This window comes from Fringilla coelebs (genome assembly GCF_963513975.1).
Source record: "Fringilla coelebs genome assembly, chromosome: 4".
Taxonomy (NCBI): Eukaryota; Metazoa; Chordata; class Aves; order Passeriformes; family Fringillidae; genus Fringilla; species Fringilla coelebs.
This window is the reverse complement of record NC_140032.1, coordinates 48,154,022-48,172,415: the sequence shown is the minus strand read 5'-3', so window position 1 is coordinate 48,172,415 and position 18,394 is coordinate 48,154,022. Positions and strand designations below refer to the sequence as shown.

Here is an 18,394-nt window from a genome sequence, read left to right as displayed (position 1 = left end):
GATTTCAGTCAGCAGGTGACACAACCCAAAAATCCTAGCCAAGCTCAGTGCTTCGTTGTGTTGAGTTTTCCATAGAAGTAAAGGCATCCATAGATACCTTCCATAGGAATAAAGTTACTCTAGTTGTCAGTATGTACTGATGGTAAAGAGAGGATGGCAGGTCAGAAGAAAAGTGTAGGTGTATATAAAGTGTAGGTGGTCACAATGTGAGACAGAAGGAAAATAAGATACATCATGTGATTATTTCCCTGTATTGATGTATGTCATCATAGGAAATATTTTCATTTTTTCCCTAGCAAGGCAGAAGCTGAAAATTTTGGGAAGAGGGGCTTGTTGAAATAAGATTGTTGAATGGAAATACTGTGCAACTGCTGATTACATGTGAGGTTTGGAAAAGAGGAGATTATATTTAATTTGTGACCAACAAAGACATGCAACATCTTCTCTGTACTTTTATTAGGCAGCATTAGAAAGGGGGTTTCATTCCTTTTTGGAACTTCAGTCAGTCATGGAGTTTTTGCTTGTGTTCCTGGTCCTGTGTGTGTGAATGGATTCATTGTCTTCAGCTTCATTTCCTACTTGCTGCAAAGGCTTTGTGAGTATTAAGATCGGTTTGGCTGGAGATGATTAGAGGTGCTTCCTTTAGGCTAATCCAAAGCACATTCAAGGGAAGGGGAAAGTGTGTGAATGTGGGGTTGGATGGTGATAACCCTTGTTATTTGCTGCTTTATTACTCAGGATATATGGAGATAGAAGCTTTTGCTACTGTTACATTTTTTTCTTCAAACATTGTGTTCACTGTGAAACAGACAAAAAAAGAGATTTTTTAAAAACAGGATTTTTTTTCTTTAAAACAGTTTTTTGTTAATTGATTTTTCTTATCCAACTGTGAAATTCAAGAATGAGAGGTAACTGATCTACAGTTTTACAAAGCCTTATTACTTTTCTCATGAGTTGAAGTACTTGTTAAGCAGGAAGTAAAAAATCTTAAAAGAAGTGCTTTATTTGTGGTATTTCATTTGAAATGAACCATCATTTCAGTAACAGTATGCATGAGATGGTGTTTACTTACAGAGTAAAACGGTGTTTACATTTGTAATTTAGAAACATCTTTGACATTTAAGTACCTTTGAATAACACGGGCTAGAAGGGTAACAAAGAGCATGGTGTTCCAGTTCTGTGGAATTAACCGATGTTTTGATTAAAAGGTCTTGGTGGCTACCAAACAGCAATCCTGAAGGATCAGTATTAGCTTCAGCTTCCAGCACTGTTATTAAGTAAAGAATATTTTATTGTAGTGCAGCCTCTCAACAGAGAAAAGAAAATGTTGAAAATTTTTTAACCCTCATCATAAAAAAAAAATAATTTTAATGAAAGGAACGGCACTTAATGATGTAATTGTCTTCTAAGCAATATAAAAGTTTGTGACTTTGTGTCCATGTTAAAGTTGTTTGTAATTGCTCATAGAACTGAATAATATTATAATTGTGGAATAAATGGTGTATTAGATGCAGAGCTATTTGATTTGAAATGGTCAAAATTGATATATAACAATCTGGAGTATATCCAGATTGTTTCTGGGATTTTTTTTGTGCAGCCAGGTCATTCTTATTTTGTTCTGCTCTTTGTATTGGTATTACCTTTTGAATATTTTGGCTTGAAAGATGCTTTCTGAGTTGAGAATACATTATGCTTAAAAATCAAAGATGGTTTAGGGGAGCTGACATTTTATGAAAACTTTTGCTAATCAAGATATGCAAATTGTCTATTTTATTTTGAAAGTTAAAAGCAACTGTATTTATAAAATTAAATCCAGACAGTCATTTATTCTGTAAAACAAAAAGAGTTTAAAGAAACACTTTAAAGTTCTCTATTTCCCTTTCAAGCCGGTCAGAACTCTTTGAAAGACTTTGAAGATTTTTTTAATAGTGTTTTAGCCTTTTTCAGTGACTCAGGCATCCTGAAGCAGGAACTCATCCTTCTTCAGCTGATCTTTCCATATCAGAGAGCTCTTTGCCTGCAAGCCACATGGGTGTAACAATCCAAGGGAAATTCAACTGAAGCTGCTTCTCATTAACTTCCCCTTAAGTTACAGTTTTGCTGCACTCATTTAAATAAGTTTAAACCACAATTGTGTGTGCATTATATTTTGCAGTTCAAGATCTGGAAAACCTGTCATGGCAATACAGCCAGGTTGCTTCACATTCTTGATACATACTTGAGAAGTAAATCATTTTCAGTAACACAGAGAAAGCAAAAATGCTCATTTTTGTAATATAGGCAACACCGGTATATCTTTTACTGGCTTGCCTTAAAAAAAGTATTCTTGCAAAACTTTGTATTTCATGTGTGACTTCTTAGGATCATTTGACTGTTCAGAAATATAACATTGTGTAGTTGGCCTGAGTACAATTTTTATGGAAGTTTGAATGCAATTACTAATTTTTAGGCAAAAAATTCTTCAGGTTTAACTGGAAATAATAACTTAGGCATGTCACCAAACCAGATAACTCATGGATGACAATGTACACTGTTCCTACTCTTACTGTACTCTTCCTCCCTTTTTTTTTTTTGTGTTTGTCTTGGGTTACCCAGCAAAACAAGGGAAGGGAATGAATTATTTTATATTTTTATAATGCCTATTTGGAGACAGGTGGCAAAGCTATTGCATGTTAAATTAGTATGTAGTAATGATTTTTAGGCGCAATGATTTACTAAAATGAATAGTCTTTGAAAACATAGCCAGTTTCCATGCCTCAAGAAATCAATGCATATGCATTATAAGGAGTACAAGTTCAGTATATTTATGTTTACTTGAAGTCTGTTGCATTTTCTTAAGCGATGTTTTGATCTAAATGACAAGCCTACAGCCTCTGAAATATTCAAAATCTTCAAGGAAAAAACAACAGTTGCTAGTGTATCTTATTAAAAATCACACTAGAAAGAATGATACCAAGTTCTAACAGCTGCATTTTGATTCCATTGAGGACACATTGTCCTTGGCGTTTGGCCTGCTCTGTAAAATCCTGTTGTGATGGGTGATTGATGGACTTTCATGTGGCTGACAGTCATACTGGAAGGTGTCACCTTTGTTTCAGGTGTCTTGCTCTGTGGAGTAAGTGTAAGCCCTCAGAGAATTACTGAAGCTTTCATGCTTCATATTGAATATCTCTTAAAACAAAAGTTCAGGTTTTGGTGAGGTCTGATTGCTGGAGGTATGATTTTTACAGTTCACATATCCTTGTTAATTGGGAGTTTATTAGGCTTTGGAGAGATTTGTTTTGTAGAGTACTGTACCTAAACTTCAGTGTAGGCTTTTTTAGTCCTGTTGTGGTTTGTGTTTGTTTACTGAACATACTAAAGAAATAAATACTGCAGTTTGGCAGTTGAAATGTGTTGCAGATTTATGGTTTGAGCACTGAAGACAATTCATAATGATTTGTTTTTGTAAATTCACAGTTGTCTTGGTTCTGATGGCTGAAGCATGTTCTTGATTAATCCGCAATTAACTTTGACAGAATGTCTGCACTTCATAGTCAGTGCCCTAAACTGATTCACCTGCATAGAATTAGAGTGTGATCTGCCCTATACAGAAAAATAAGTTTTATTTGTTAGACTGTGAGGTTTTTTTCTCTTTTGTCTCTGAAGTTATTAGACAGGTGGAAGGGCATAAACCCCAAACACATTAACTCATAGGTGCCTAGCAGATGTTTTTTAACAAGGTTGTTAAATTAATTTTTTGTATCTTAATCAAAAATCTTTAATAAATGTTAAGTAGCCTGCTAAGTAACTCTGCCCTTTGTTTCACTTAAACTGTTTGGTCTTTCTTTTACTCCTGTTATAACTGTAGTAGAGTTTACTAGTTTCCTTCTCCCTTTTATGTTTCTGTGTACCTTATTCATGGGATCACAGAGCCCCAAAGTTACATTATTCATGTCTTAAATCAGAAGTTTAGAGGTTACATTTTACTAAGTACTCCACAGCATGGAGGTGCAGGTCATTTTTTGTGGAAGAATACTACTGAGGAGTGAAGGAATGCTGATCCATTCTAGCAGTTATGGTGTGGAACAATGTCCAGCATATTATGATTAATATGATTCAAAAAGACATTTTCTTTTGAACATGGCTCAAAATCATCATCAGAGGTATTTTTGGGGAATAGAAATATAGAAATTAATATCCTTGAATGGTCAGATAGGTGTACTTATGAGTGATGTGGTGCTACAGAGTGTCACTTTGTAGAGAAAGCAGTGCTGACATATTTATCATATTTGTATTAATTAGAAAGATTTAGAAGGAGGAGGAGTTAACACTTTTCTGTCTCCAACTATTCTAGATATGCTATTGGATAAAATGTTAAATTGTTGTTGACATTACTCTTCATAATCTTTTTCCAGAATCTACTAGTATCTTAGTATTTCTGTAAAATTTAAATTGATTTTCTGTAGCACCAATCTTGACTTTAAAAGGGATATTTGATCTGCTTCAGTATTCTGGTATTTCTTGCTCTAAAATGTCTTCACTGCTTATTTGAAGATTGTTCTGTATGTTTTGTGATTAGACTTAAATCCCAGTTACATCAAAGATAGGGGGGTGTACAGCTTGTGTCCTTTTGTGTCACCCATTTGCCATATCCCAGAGTGTGGGGATTCATCGTTCACTTACCTATGTGGCATAATCAACACAAGAATTTAAACTTATGGGGATTTTACCCATTCTTGCAGTATTTTTGTAGGTCACTTTTATTGCTGTTTTCTGCACATTGTAACTGAGGGACAGGTGAGTTTTAACATGGCTGATCTGTGTTTCCTCTGCCAAGTCTAAGCTGTCCTTTCAGGCAGAGGCATCAGGAGACCTTTGATACCCCTGCAACAGCTCTTTGCCTTTTTTACTTTCTTCAAAGTGTAATGTTTATCTATGCAGTCCATCTTTCAAGGGCAGAATCAGAGTTTTTCTCAGCTCTGTGTGTGACTTCTGGAACTTAAAATCTTCACAAACCACAGGAGGGCAGCACGATCTCTTTGCATATGGAGCTGTACCTGGGTGAATGGAGCTGTGCCCTGGACTAAGGAGTCTTCCTTGAGAAAGAGGCTTTTTTATGTGGCAGTTTTCAGCTCAGTAATCTCTAGTCCCAAAATTTGGGATCACCTGTTGTAAAAAGTGATTTAAAACATTTTTCCCCCCTTTTTGAATTAGAGTTGGTAATTTAACAGTTGACACTTTCATTGTGTTGGAGTACACCTGAAAGCAATAATGGATGAGGCTGTATAAACACATAGCAGAGTAACAATTTCTGCCTTGAAAGTTTTCAAGCCTGAGAAAAGAGGTAACAGCTGAGCAGGGAGTGAAGGAGAGAGAAAGTTGATCAACTCAACTTCTGCTGGAGTTTTTTATTCTTTGGGGAAAAGGAGTAATTCTGGGAAGATATTTATAAGGAAATGAGGAGCTTAATTGAAATTTCTGGAAATTCTTTTCTGGCTTACAAGTAACAATATGCAGAGATTTATGCAAGAGATTTTTTTAATTGGTCAATAAATACTGCAATAGTTCAAGGGCCAATGTTTTGGAATTAAAAAACATGATAGCATCGTAGGCTAGTTTATGTCTGGAATTCAGAGGAAAGGGAAATAACTTACTGACTATGTTAAAAGAAAAAATAGACAAATGAAAGGAGGTAAAGGAACTAACCAGTAACTCACTAATTTTTTATTTTGTAGCAACACTCTGAGCACAGGAAAATACGTGACCATCCTCATTAGGATGGGAGGAAAGTAGAAGTGGAAGTCAGAAGGAAAGAAAAGTCAGAATGTGAAGAGCTGTGTGGCCTAAACATTGCACAGGAGCAAAATATTGAAAATGAGCCCCAGAAACAAGGCAAAAAAGATTCTCTCTCTTAATTGAACCTCTTATGAATTCTCTTCTTGATATACTCTTACTTTCAGAAATAAAGGCACTGGGAAATTACACAGAGGATAAGATCAGATTGACTAAGTATGAGAAGGAAGGTATAGTCTCTGTGCTTATGCACAGGAAAGATTACAACCTAGAAAGCAAATGAAACTGAGTCCAAGTGTATCTCCTTTTCTTTCTCAGTGACAAAATAGTGCAAAGACATCAAAAGAATTTAAATTATGTCCTCACTCAAGTTTATTGACACTAATATTTTGTTTTGGGGCTAAGTCCTTTAAAAACATTATTTGTTGTTTCTTTGGGGGAAAAGTAGGACTTGTTGGAAGTTGAAATATTTCATAGATGATTTAATTCTTTTTTTTGGTAATGATCTTTGGAGAACCCATTAGATTATTTGTGAATAGATAATTCAAGCTGTGTTCTTAATTTGCAGTTTTGATTTCACCTGATTACTGAAACTCTATTAATCTCTCCTACTTAGTATTTAATATCCTCAAGTAGTTATTTCTAAGGCTACTGGTAGTTTCCAGGGTCTGTGGTTGTCCAGATTTTATGTGCATTCATAAATAGTCATAGTAAATAAAATGGAGTTTTATTTTGTGGTTATTAAATGAAACAGTTTCCCACAGAAATGTAGGCAAACATGTTTAGAACAACTTATTTTCCATCATCACAATTTTGTACATTGCAAGTGTAGAACAAGTGTAGAAGAGAACGTCAGAATCATTGCCAAGGTATTGTCAAGTTTTGTGCAGCATTTCTGGGAATTTCTGGGAGCTGTTCACTGACATTTTTTAAGGAGTTGATGAATCACAGGATATTTCATCCCAGCACATGAGATGTACCTTGGACGTTATGTTGGTGCTCACAGGAGAGCACTGTGCGAGGGGCTGCATTCACCTTCTTCTTCCCTCCCCCAGGCTTGCTGTGTTGCAGAGTTGAGGTACGGAATTCGTTTCCAAACCATAAATCAGCTGTGACAAAGTGTGAGTTAGGGGGGAATTTTTCTGCCTCTTGGAGTTGCTTATGGCTTCCATCTGCACGTTCATTGGTTTTGGATATTCGTGTTAAGAGCCATGAATGCATTACTTGATTTGGATACAGTTTTACATTGGATAAGGTCACGAGTTTGATTTTGGCTTTTCCTGAAGGCAACTTTTATGCGCAGTTGTTCTAATCAGCAGTTTTGAGGAAGTCAGTACTGCTGTGTTTAAGAAAAAACCCCAAACCTCATAGTGTTAAAAAAGCCCATAAAATTACTTTGAATGATTCATTATCTGTTCTGAGTAGTTTGATGCTTTCAAAAATTTTAATTACACAAAGGAAAGGCCAGACTACTGTATGTTTAGAGTTTTATTGAAGGTGGTATTAATTATTTTGTACTCTAAATGCCTCTTCTCCAGATGGTTTGGAAATGCTTCTGAAAAGTTAATTTTTGGCTCATGTCTCATGTCAAATTTCTGGCATCTTACCATAGCAATATCAAAAGGAGTTCACATCCTTTAGAAACTTTTAAAGCATTGAAGAGCAAAGGCAAGTAGGAAGTTCATCTGTTTGTAGGATTATTCTGTAAGTGGAGAAGAATTGGAGAATAATCTCAATATTAAAATGAGTCAAACCTAATCTAAAGCAATGAAATTTGTCCCCTTCTCGTGCAGAATATTGATCTAAGCATCCAGAGATAAAGGAGAGAGTTATGGTGCTTGTATTTCAGCTTGGGCTTTAAAAGTTTTGCAGGTCTGTCATGGAGTTGTTGGTCTTTGTACTGGTGTTTGAATGGCTCATGTGAGTAGACCAGTTGAGGTATCATTAATGTAGTCATTCCATCAGACACTTTCCCTGAATTTTCTGATGTATCTGATTGGTGAAGGGCTCTTAAATCTGTTTAAATGCTCTTGAATATCCCACTTGCAGATCTTCCATCTGTTCTGGTGTTTTTAGTGACAAGAATTAAGAAACAAAAGAATGTCCTCTCACCTCAAAGTTTAAGATACTTCTGAGTGCTTCCATGAAGCTCAACTGGATAAACTTTTTACCTTGGCTCTTGGTTGCATTGCCTGTTTTCTGCAGAATTGAATTTGTTAGGAACCAGAGTATGCTGGACAAAAGTAAAAATGGACTCTGAAGCTCTGCTGCTTTATACAGACACTCCTTGCTGTTCAAAACTTTGTACCTGGTGTCTTTAAGGCTGCACTGACATCAGCTCAGGTGGTAAATGGTTCTAGGTTGGATATGTAACGTTAAAGGCTGCATATGGAAACTGGTTTTGTTTCTCTGTCCTTCATAGCTTGAGACAGGGAGAAATGTTGGTGCAAGTCATGGACTGCCATGAGCTAGCATTTCATGCTACATCCTGGATGGGGTCATGAGTTTTGGTACAAGTTCAGGGGGATTTAATTAATCAGTGTTTTTAGCAAACAGCACAGTACTTGCACAATATTTGCTAGTTTTGTGCAAGAAATAAGTCAATTTGTAGATATAATATCTTGAATCATGCCTCATATTTTTATTACAAAACTGTAAGTAAGTACTGTGAAGTCTTGTAACCAGGAGGTTTGTTGTGGTTTTATATATAACTTTTAGAATCAAGGGTTAAGAAAGGATGTTTACTTTTGAACAGCTTCTGAATTTATTCTTCTTGCTAATTTGTTTCTTTACCCATCATGTATAGCTTTTCTATATGTGCTAATGGTGAGTATTGAAGAATATGATTATGAAGGCAAACATAAATGGATATATAGCCATCTTTCAAAATTTTTAGTGTTCTATAATGTATTTTTTTTGAGCACAGTCTATTACCTGACAATTTTTGTGAAGCACTGCAATTATTTCTTCAGTATGCTCTCATCATTTTTGAAAGCCTGAAAATGATTTCTTCATTAAAATAATCTGCTTCTCTAAAAACAAAACAAACCCCCAAAAAACCCAACCTGAACTGAGACAAAACACTTCTTAATCCTCTATTTTATGCTACTCAAAACCATCTGCCAAATGGATTGCTTTCCATCTTATCTGCAGCACGTATTTGACATTCCTCTGCTTGCGCTTGTTACCGGATGCTTTGGCCCACTTGTGATCTCACTTGATGTATATTGGCATTATAAGCTCTCTGTAACTTAGCTGGATGATGTTAGGTAAGGCATAATGCAGAAAATAAATCATACCTTCAGTCAGGCTTTCTTGACACTTTGCATCTTAATTGTTTTGTAAACCAAGGTTGGTTTGTTCTTGTTTGTGTTGCCCAATTTGTCAATGTTTTGGGGTTTTTTTGTGGTGAATACATGCATTTTGCACTTCTGTATGTTTTTAACTGTGCCATGAAGATCATGGTCACAGCTGATTCCCACTTGTAGGGAGCAAGTAGAACATATGGCAGAGATTATCAGTGTTGAACTCCTATTTGAGCCACAAGGTCAGAAATTTCATGTAAAGATCAGGTTGGTAGGTTGTTACAATGACAAGCAGTGGGACTGAAAATCACAGGAGTAACTTTCTGCAAAACATTGGAGTTGCTTGCAGATTGCACTTTGCCTGGGTTTGTGTCATATTCAAAACACGCAGGTTTAGGTGGACGCACTTGTTCATGATTGTGCTGTTGGAATCATGAGCAGATTTTGTGGTATATTTTTTCCTGAAAGTCCTGCAAGGATAAATTAATCTTGAATAATTAGGTAGTATCTCATATCTACTTCAAGACTCTTTTTGAATGTAGAGCTTTTTTTGAATAAGTTGTTGATAATTTTAATAAATATGGAAATAGTTGCTTTAAAACTGTCTGTTTCTTAAGCTAGCTAAACAGACATAAAGAAACACTCTTTTGACTTCGTTTTTATTTAGTAAATTTAATTTTTGCAGTGGCTTGTAGAGCTTCCTCACTGGAACCTCACTGTACTTTTTTTCAGAGAAGAAATAGTCCTGCTGAGGTAATGTAAAAACTGAGCAACAAGATCTTCAGTAGAATCATGACTTTTAAATTTTATATTGTTCATTAAAATGACTCAGATTTGCTACTGTGTAGTATGCACAATGCTGAAGAAACAAGCATTAAGACTAGTTATTTGTTTTGTATCAGAACTATGATTCATAGGTGAGTGCTCCCTACTGCAGGAATTTTATATTTCATTTAATTTTGTTGTGTGTCAGAGAGGGACAGAGCACAGTGCTCAACTAATTCTTCTGAAGTATTGTCAGTACTAATTAATTAATTAAAAGAAAAACCCCAGCACTGTCATATTTTAGTTATTAACTCAATACAGCTTTATTGAGAATTCAAATCTGATTAGAATGTGGTCTGTTGTCCATTTGTAAGACATCCAGTGGCTGCTGCATGAGTAAAATTAGAAGCATACTTTGTTATTATATTTTTTGTATAAAGCTGCAAGAGAAGAAATGGGCTTTACAGACTTTGATTTATCAAAGGATCTTGAATTCCTTTGTACTTAAGAGGGGAATTGAATGGAAAACCATTGATTCTCTTCCATCCTCAAATTTCAATGCCTGTAGACTATCTTGCATTTTTCTGCCAATTTTATTTGCCATTATGCAGGTACACAATGGAGATTGTGATTACTATTTTGCAGCTCAGATTTTCATGGCTTTTTGTATTAAAAATACCTCTTAAAACTACTGAATACTCAGTTAAGGATACTTCTGTAGTCCCATACAGTCTTTTTCCTCCTTTGTAATAAGCACTTTTCCATGTAATTGCAATATAATTTTTGTTATAGATATGCTTGTTCTGACTTTGGATCTTCTCAGCTTGGTTTACTCCAAAAGTGGTCTAAGTAAAATAATCCTATCGAAGTGCCTCAAAATGATCCCACTCTTAAAGCAGAAACACCCATTTTAAGGATTTTATTTGTATAACACCAATGATTTGACTGATGAACCTTCTCACTGTGGGTTAGGTTTTGTGCTGTGCTGCATTAGTTACTGTCAGAACAGTTTTGTCCCTTTGGCTTGAGGAGAATTTGCACACAGCCTCCATACCCCATTAGCTTACTGTTCTCCAAATGCTTCCCTTGCTCTCTGGGTAAATAAAGGCTCGAGCATCTGCAGAACATCTGTCTCAGAGCTCCCAACAGGAGTGTGGATGTGCCCTGCTCTCAAAGGTGGGGTCCGTGCAAAGGTGAAGGATCCCTGTGTTTCTCAGTTCCTTTCACCTACTTAGGGGAGCTTTTATTTCCTTGAGACCAGTATTACTGGGATCTTTTCTTCTCAATTCCCTGCACAGTTATAAGTCCAGAGAAAGAATGCTGGCTGGCAGTGTGTACATTGTACGTAGAATGGGATGCAGTAGGAATTTTGCAGATTCTTCTGTGTGGAGTTTGTCAATAGGAAGACTTAGGACAGTGGGGTAACAGGACATGCAAACTATCAATCCCATTCTGGAGGGGATTATTGCTATCTGAGTTTGATAAGCATTTCCTTAAGCCTTTTGTGTGTGTGTACATGTGACAGGCCAAATTTGTTCAACTATACCACATAGTCCTTACAGTATAGAGGTTTTATTTTCCTCCTTATGTAGTGATTTTAGAATGTCCTCATTTTTAAATGATGTGAAGCATTCCTATAGTCATTTATCAGAAATATGTGCTCATATATATTAGAACAGATTTTATGTTTAAGAACTGCTAGCTGAGGCAGTGCCTAGCAGATGCACTACTGAGGCATTTCTTCAACAGGTACTGCTGTAAAGTCTACAAATTATTCATTTGTTTCAGTGCTAGACATCCCCTCTCACAGTTTATTGGGTGATGATGGGGTCTGTAGCTGCAGATACTTGGTTACCTATCAGATCAGTTTCTGCATCAGCATTAAGAGATGATGACAGAGTAAATGTGTCTGTATGACCTCCAGTACCACAACTCTATCCACATTTGGTGCTGGTGAAGGAAAAGGAGCTCTGAGATGGTTTTTGCACTAGAAGGGCACTAGGGACTCCCGAGGTCTTACCCAAAAAACCATTGCTGGGATGACTTTTTGTGCTGGATTTTTTTGTTTGTTTTCCAGCTTTTGGCTCCTTTGACATTATACTGGCACATAAAGATTGTGTCAGAGCCCATTCACTACGCAACAAGCTTCAAATAATTATCTGTTGTTTGAATATCTTAGGTTTATAAGTCTATGTTTTGTTGTATGTTTTCATTAAGGCAGATGTTCCATGAACATGCCTTCTGGCAGTTAGTGGGAGATATATTTTCTTTTTAAGTTTCTGAAGGCAGATATTTCTTTAGCCTGAGTCTTTGTTTAGTTGACAGAGCTGATTAATTTCTGTTGGAAAAGAGTTCATAATTTTTCATTTCTGTTGGCTTCAATTTACAGAAATTCAACAAGCTGTTTGAATTCACTTTGGTTCATGTGGCGCAGTTTTTCTGTCTCCATCCTCTCAAAACTGTTATAAAGTAACAAAATGAGTACATGAAGGGGATACTGTTGGTACAACTTCTTCCCTTAACTAATTAGTGCAAAGGTTTTGTATGGGAGATAAATTTATGGATGACCTTTCTGTTTAGTTAGGTGGCCTTAAGTATGCTGGTAGTTTGTAGAGTAAACAGAAGTGATGTGTAAAGCAGAAAGTGCTGCCCTTTGTCTGCAGCCAGCTGCTCCAAGTTGCTCTCTGTGGAAGGGCCAGATGAAGTCATGACTTTGTTTCCTAATGCTCCCACTTGAAAAGCCTGGGGAGCTGCAGTGCAGTACTGGGCTGGTGCCCACAGTTTCATTAACTTCCCCCCCCCCCACCCCATTTAAATTCCGGTCTCTGTTTCAAAGATGGTTGAAGGGATTTATGGATTTTCTCGATTATTTGCTTTCATAAACTATGTAAGAATAATACAAAAGACCACCTGGCACAAAGCTGCTTACAACACAAGAAAAAGGAGCCTTTTGTTATTAGAACCATTGATTAGGCAACAAGTGCCAATTTTATGTATTTGTTGTCTTGGAAACTCACTTTTTCCTCTGCTTTGGATTTCAGGAAAATGAATTAACCTGTGACAGTATTTTCAAGCTTGGGTACTTTTATTTCTTATAATAACAAAACACCCTTTTCTGAACTTTTGCCAAGCATGTATGTAGGTAGTGGAGAACTGTGTGCACAGCTAACTTTTCCTCAGTGTTTCTGAGGTTATCTTTCGTTGGATTAGCCAGAATTTTTTTAAAAATCCACCACGAGGCAGCTTTTGAATTGATGCAATCAACTTGTCTCTTAATTGGTATTTTATACCTGCTCTGAAAACCTTCTAGGAATGTATTTGTGATGGGTTGTGTAGCATAAGCTGACCACTTCTGATATTTGAGAGGAATTTCCCCCTTTTTTTAGTCTGTAGTCCTTCAGAAATGCATTAAAACACATTGAAATTTTATTTAATTTTCATCTTCTAAACTGGAGATAAAATGCTGCTGTCTTCATGTTGCATGTTTTTGACTTGACATGAAGAATTTCTATTTATGGCAAGATTGTTTAACTTCACAATCTTTCTCACATAAAGGGTGCAATAAAGTAGCATTAGTTGGTAATGGGTCATTATTGCTATGAAATATGATCCAGATGACCACACCATCATTTTTATATATTAAAAGGAAAGGAGTGGATATTTTTGTTTATTTCATTGGTTTGTCTTCCACTGCATCATAATTTGTTTGTGCTGATTATTGTCAATTAGTGCTTTACCTAACTCGGCAGGATTTGAATGGGTCATTTGGATTACTGACAACAATGAAAAGGATCACTTGGAACAGAAGCATTCTGCAGAATGCCCTGATTCTGTTAGTGTGGATAAATATCTGTTACAACTTTAAAGGTGGTGGGGTACCAATGGCCTGGCTGTCTTTAGGAATACATTTGTTACAAAGCCTGAGTTATTTTCCCTAATAGTAAATGCCAGTCTTGATTAGCAAGTGGTCTGGTTCTTTCTACATAGTTACAGCACTTTTCCAAGCTGAGAATGCTGAGATACATGTTGGTTTCAACCCAAACTGGTTACTAAGAGCACCTTAGACATTTTAAAGGGCAATTTAGGAGCTGTACTTGGCCGTGGCATGCTACCTGCAGAGTTGCCCAGCAGGCATTCTGTAACGGGCACTTAATCGTGGCTGAGGGACTGCCATCTCAGCAGCTTGGGGCTTACTCATTGTGCCTTCATAGTCTGAGAAAGCACTGGAGGGAAAAAAGCGTGGAAAGAGAAATGCTGGTTGAATTTTTTTTGTGAGTGGTGGTTTTGTTTGTTTGCTTTTCTGAAATCAGTTATGCAAACTACTAATGGCAAAAGTTTATTTATTCTGGAGGTTAAACAAACTTTAATGTTGATCATCAGCATTTACAGTGGTAAACTGGTAACCTGGCACAAGCAAATACTGATATTCAACATCTGAGATTAAAAGAACACTTACCCAAAGCTCACTTAAATTGTATAGAAAATATCCTACTTAGCTATGTATTCAAAGGAAGTAATTGTGTTTGCTATCTAAACTGCAGTTCATTTTGATTCCACTCTGCCCCAGCTTTGCTTCAAAAATTAATTAGAAAAAAAGAAATGAAAGGAAAAAAGTTGAGTGGTCAAGGAGTTACTATTATTGAATTAAAACCTTATGATGGAGTTCAGTAATTCCTGTATTTCCTCTGAACTCTTGAATGTTTTTTCAGCCCTTTTAGGTAACATAAAGCACATGAATACCAAAGACACTCATTTCATACAGCAAATTTGATTGAATTTCCTAAAATTTTCATAAACTCCCGATTTATACCGGCTCAAGCTATAAGTGCTGTAATAATTGCAGTGTGTAGATTAGACAGAATTCAGCGAATGGAGAAATGTGTAAGCTTGGCCTTCCCATGTGCAACTTGGATGCCTTTGTTCGGAAGTTATATACAGCCATTGTGAAATGATGTTATTTACATTTTGAAATGTCATCAAACCTTTGCAGTGTGGGATTTAATTTTTGTAATGACTGAAATTCAGGATGAAATTTCAAGGATGAAGTTCCTTTTCATCAGGATGTTCTGGAGGAATTCCTCCAGCCATCCATCTTTGTAAAGTAAACAAGCATAATGTGTGAAGTTAAGCTGAAAGTCCTGCTGTTTGTCCTGCAGCCAGTTGTCCAATTGCTTGACACGTAAGGGCTAAATGAAGCATGTCTGTCTTCCAAGCAGCTTTTTTTTGTTTCTGATTTATTATTTCAGGCTCTCTTACTCTTTTTGATAAGCAAATCAAAGACAGGAATCATCCAAATTATCAATATAGCTATTATGTATTTTTTTCTTATTTAGAGGTGGTGATGGGAATTCATGAGTTGGTTGTATATACAATATGTTAGAAGGGGCCTTTTGGGCTTTCCTTTAATTCTGCAATTCACAGCTTCCTGTACAGAGGCAACTCAGTCCTTACCTTTTCCTTAACAATCAGTTATAAACAATTCAGCATAAGGAGCTCAGAAAGGGAAATCTCTGTTCCTGCTGCCTCTTAACTGCTGAGAGCTGGTCCCCTGCAGGCAAGCTGCTGCTTGCCAGCTGTGAGTGTGAATGGCTGGGGCTTCTGGCCCTTGCTCTGACCTCGGCAGCAGCCTCTGGTGCCTGCTGGGGAAGGAGCTCTCCTGTTTTTACAAGGACAAGCACTCTCAGTCCCCGGTGAGAACTGACTTCAATTCCCCTTTCTCAGCAAGACAGTAGCTGTTAATCAGTATATTAGGCTTCTGAGAGGTAAACAAAACATTTGATTCTGGTTTCCTTCTCAAGCAGGGACATCTTCATTTGAAGATAGATATTTTTCAGAAAGTGAGCAACCCCTGCTTCCCAAGCCTGGGTGTTGCTGACATTCAGTATAATACTATGCACAGGTAGAACAGCACTCCTTTTGGGGTTTGAGACCTTTTCCCACATTTAGTACAGCACAGGCTGCTTTTCCCTTTCTTTTATTCTTCCCCAAAAGTTTTATCATCTTTCACTTTTTAAGTTTTACATTGCTGTGCTTTCTCCTCACATCTTAAACACCTCACCATAAGTGTTAGGTGGGTTTGGGCCCCTGAGGAGCATTAGATCGAGGCAAAATAGCTGGCTTGATGGAATCTTGACCCTAAAGGAGTGAAGGTAAGGCAGAAAGGTGAAGAAAGAGGAGTGGGAGAGAGGGAGTATATGAATACATGTGCAAAGAAGTGGAAGAAGGGTGACTGCAGAGTCTTTTGGTTTTGCCCATAATTCTGTCATGACATCTTTAAAACAAAATAATTCCCTAATCTTTGGGATTCTAGAAAAATAGCTTGGAAGTATGAATCTGAAAGGCTTCAAAATGAGAAGAGGGGTGAACAGACATTGTCATTTAGCTTTAATGTGTAGGAGCCGAGAACTTTGGAACTAATCTAACGTTTTGGGAAAGGTGCGGACACATGATTTTTGTGAAGATTGCTGTTGGCAACATTATAATGTGAAAAACTTGGAAGAGCATGGCTAGAAAAAATGTACTAATGTGGACAGCACTCATTAATTTAAGTACATATAGAGGCTTCATAATGTAGTACAAAATAGTTTCAAAATAGTGTAAACAGTAGATTAATGTGTTAACATTATGTTAGGTCTTTGTTTTCTAGTTTGCTTTTAACTGAATATTTAGAAAAAAAGTTTTGAAGATAATTAATTGGGAAAAAACCAAAGCAAAAGTCTTTTTAAAGTAGAACATAGTTACATTCAGAGGGACCTCAACATTTAATTTTCATTTCTTTTTATTAGTGGCTGTATGTCTTTATGGTTTTTAAAGATGCCTTACTATTTTCTTGCTTAAAATACTTCAATGAAAAAAAAAAAAAAAAAAAAAAAAAGGCAAGCCAAGTTCCTGCTTGGGTTGTCAAGGGTCAGTTTTCATAGCTGTCTGACCTTTCTAGACTACACCAAGATAGTGTATGTGAGACGTAGGGGGTTTTTGTGCCTGAAGTGATAAAACTATTTTGCACAGCTTGCCTTAATAAAGAGCAGATTGGTTAGTAACATCAGGAGGGACTCCTATCTAAAAAAGCCCAATAAAATGCTCTCATGGAGTGCAGTTGCCTTTCCTGTCCTTTTGATTATTGCCCAATGTATTTTAAATCATGCATTGTAGCATTCTCTTCTCCTACTCTCTGGGCTGTAGCCAAAACATCATCACATTTCATCATAAAAAATTTTGGGTAATAAAAAGTAATGTGACCTGTGGGATTTTCTTTTCTGGCCTTACCTGTTGACTCAAGGTGCATGCTGCACCTTATCCAGAGGGGTAGTTTACAGGCTTCATTTGTAACGTTTAGGAGGCTTTGTTTGTTTGTTTTCCCCCAGCTCAGTGAATGCTAAGGCCATTTTTACAATATGTGCACATGAGTAACTTTAGGAATGCTGCTCATTCTCTGAGGCTTCTCAGGAACACTCAAGAGTTTCAAGTCTGGTCTTTGCAGAATGGAACTGATGCCTTCTGAGCTGCCAAGTGCAGAGTAGCTATGTGTTCTCAGCTGTAATGAGGCTCCAAGCAAAAAATGTTGGCCATTTCTTAGTCCCAAGCTTCTCAGATGTTAGTTAAAAAACGAAACACAGCTTTCCTGAAAGTCTAATACTTGTTGGGATGAACTAAATTAATGCAGTGCACTGATGGGAAATGGTGAATAGACATTCCAAGTATGCCAAGACAACTTAATAGCAATTTTGTTCATTCAATAGAGATTGCTTCTTTTAGAAGTATGTGAAGCTGCAGAGTTGGAATATGTGCCTGTTACATCTTAAAAAAGTGAGCATTTGCATGCCCTTTTACCAACTAGTAATAGCATGTGGGGTGTTTCCAAACCCCATAGTTCCAGAGTATATTTTGATAAACATCCAGTAGGGTGGAAAAAAGCTTACAAAAACAACAACAAAAAAGCCCAACAACCTACATCTGAACTGAGTGGATAAATGTGACTGCTGATCACTTTTATTCATAAAAATACACTCTGGCCTTCAGGATATGTTTCTGCTTCAAACAGGCATATTAGTAAAACAAGCTATTCCACAAAAAGTTAGTATTAAAAAAAAAAGAAAATTAGGTTTTCTGCATTGCAGCCTCATCTATAAAACAGTGTTTTCACAGAATCCCTAGCTCATATTTTAATTCTCCAAGAGTGAATGGAGAGAGAACTTAATGGAAGAAGATGAGGTCTGGAGGACAGTAATAAAAGCACAGCCCTTTGGTTAGTGTTGCTGGGTGGGTTTTTTTAATGTCTGTGATAAAGTGGTATATTTCATGGTAGGACTAATGCATTAAAACTCTGATGCAAAAGTAAGGAAATACTTACACAATCAGAACTAGATGGTTTGGTTTTTTTAATTTCCCCAACTCCATTACTTTTGAACTTAAATCAGAAAACTGTTTTAAGAGGAAATTGATATTTTCATATTCACTGTGTTAAAAGAGAGATCAGAATAGCAATTTTCAAATGTAAAGAAAGAGCAAATGAATCAATAATAACCCTAAGCTATCTGATCTTGTATCTG

The 18,394-nt window shown here is 36.6% G+C and overlaps 1 protein-coding gene across 4 annotated transcripts in view; it reads left to right on the top strand.

Moving 5' to 3' along the window:
• GSTCD (glutathione S-transferase C-terminal domain containing) overlaps positions 1–18,394 on the top strand; it is a 45,544-nt gene that overhangs the window by 10,192 nt on the left and 16,958 nt on the right. The window lies entirely within an intron of this gene.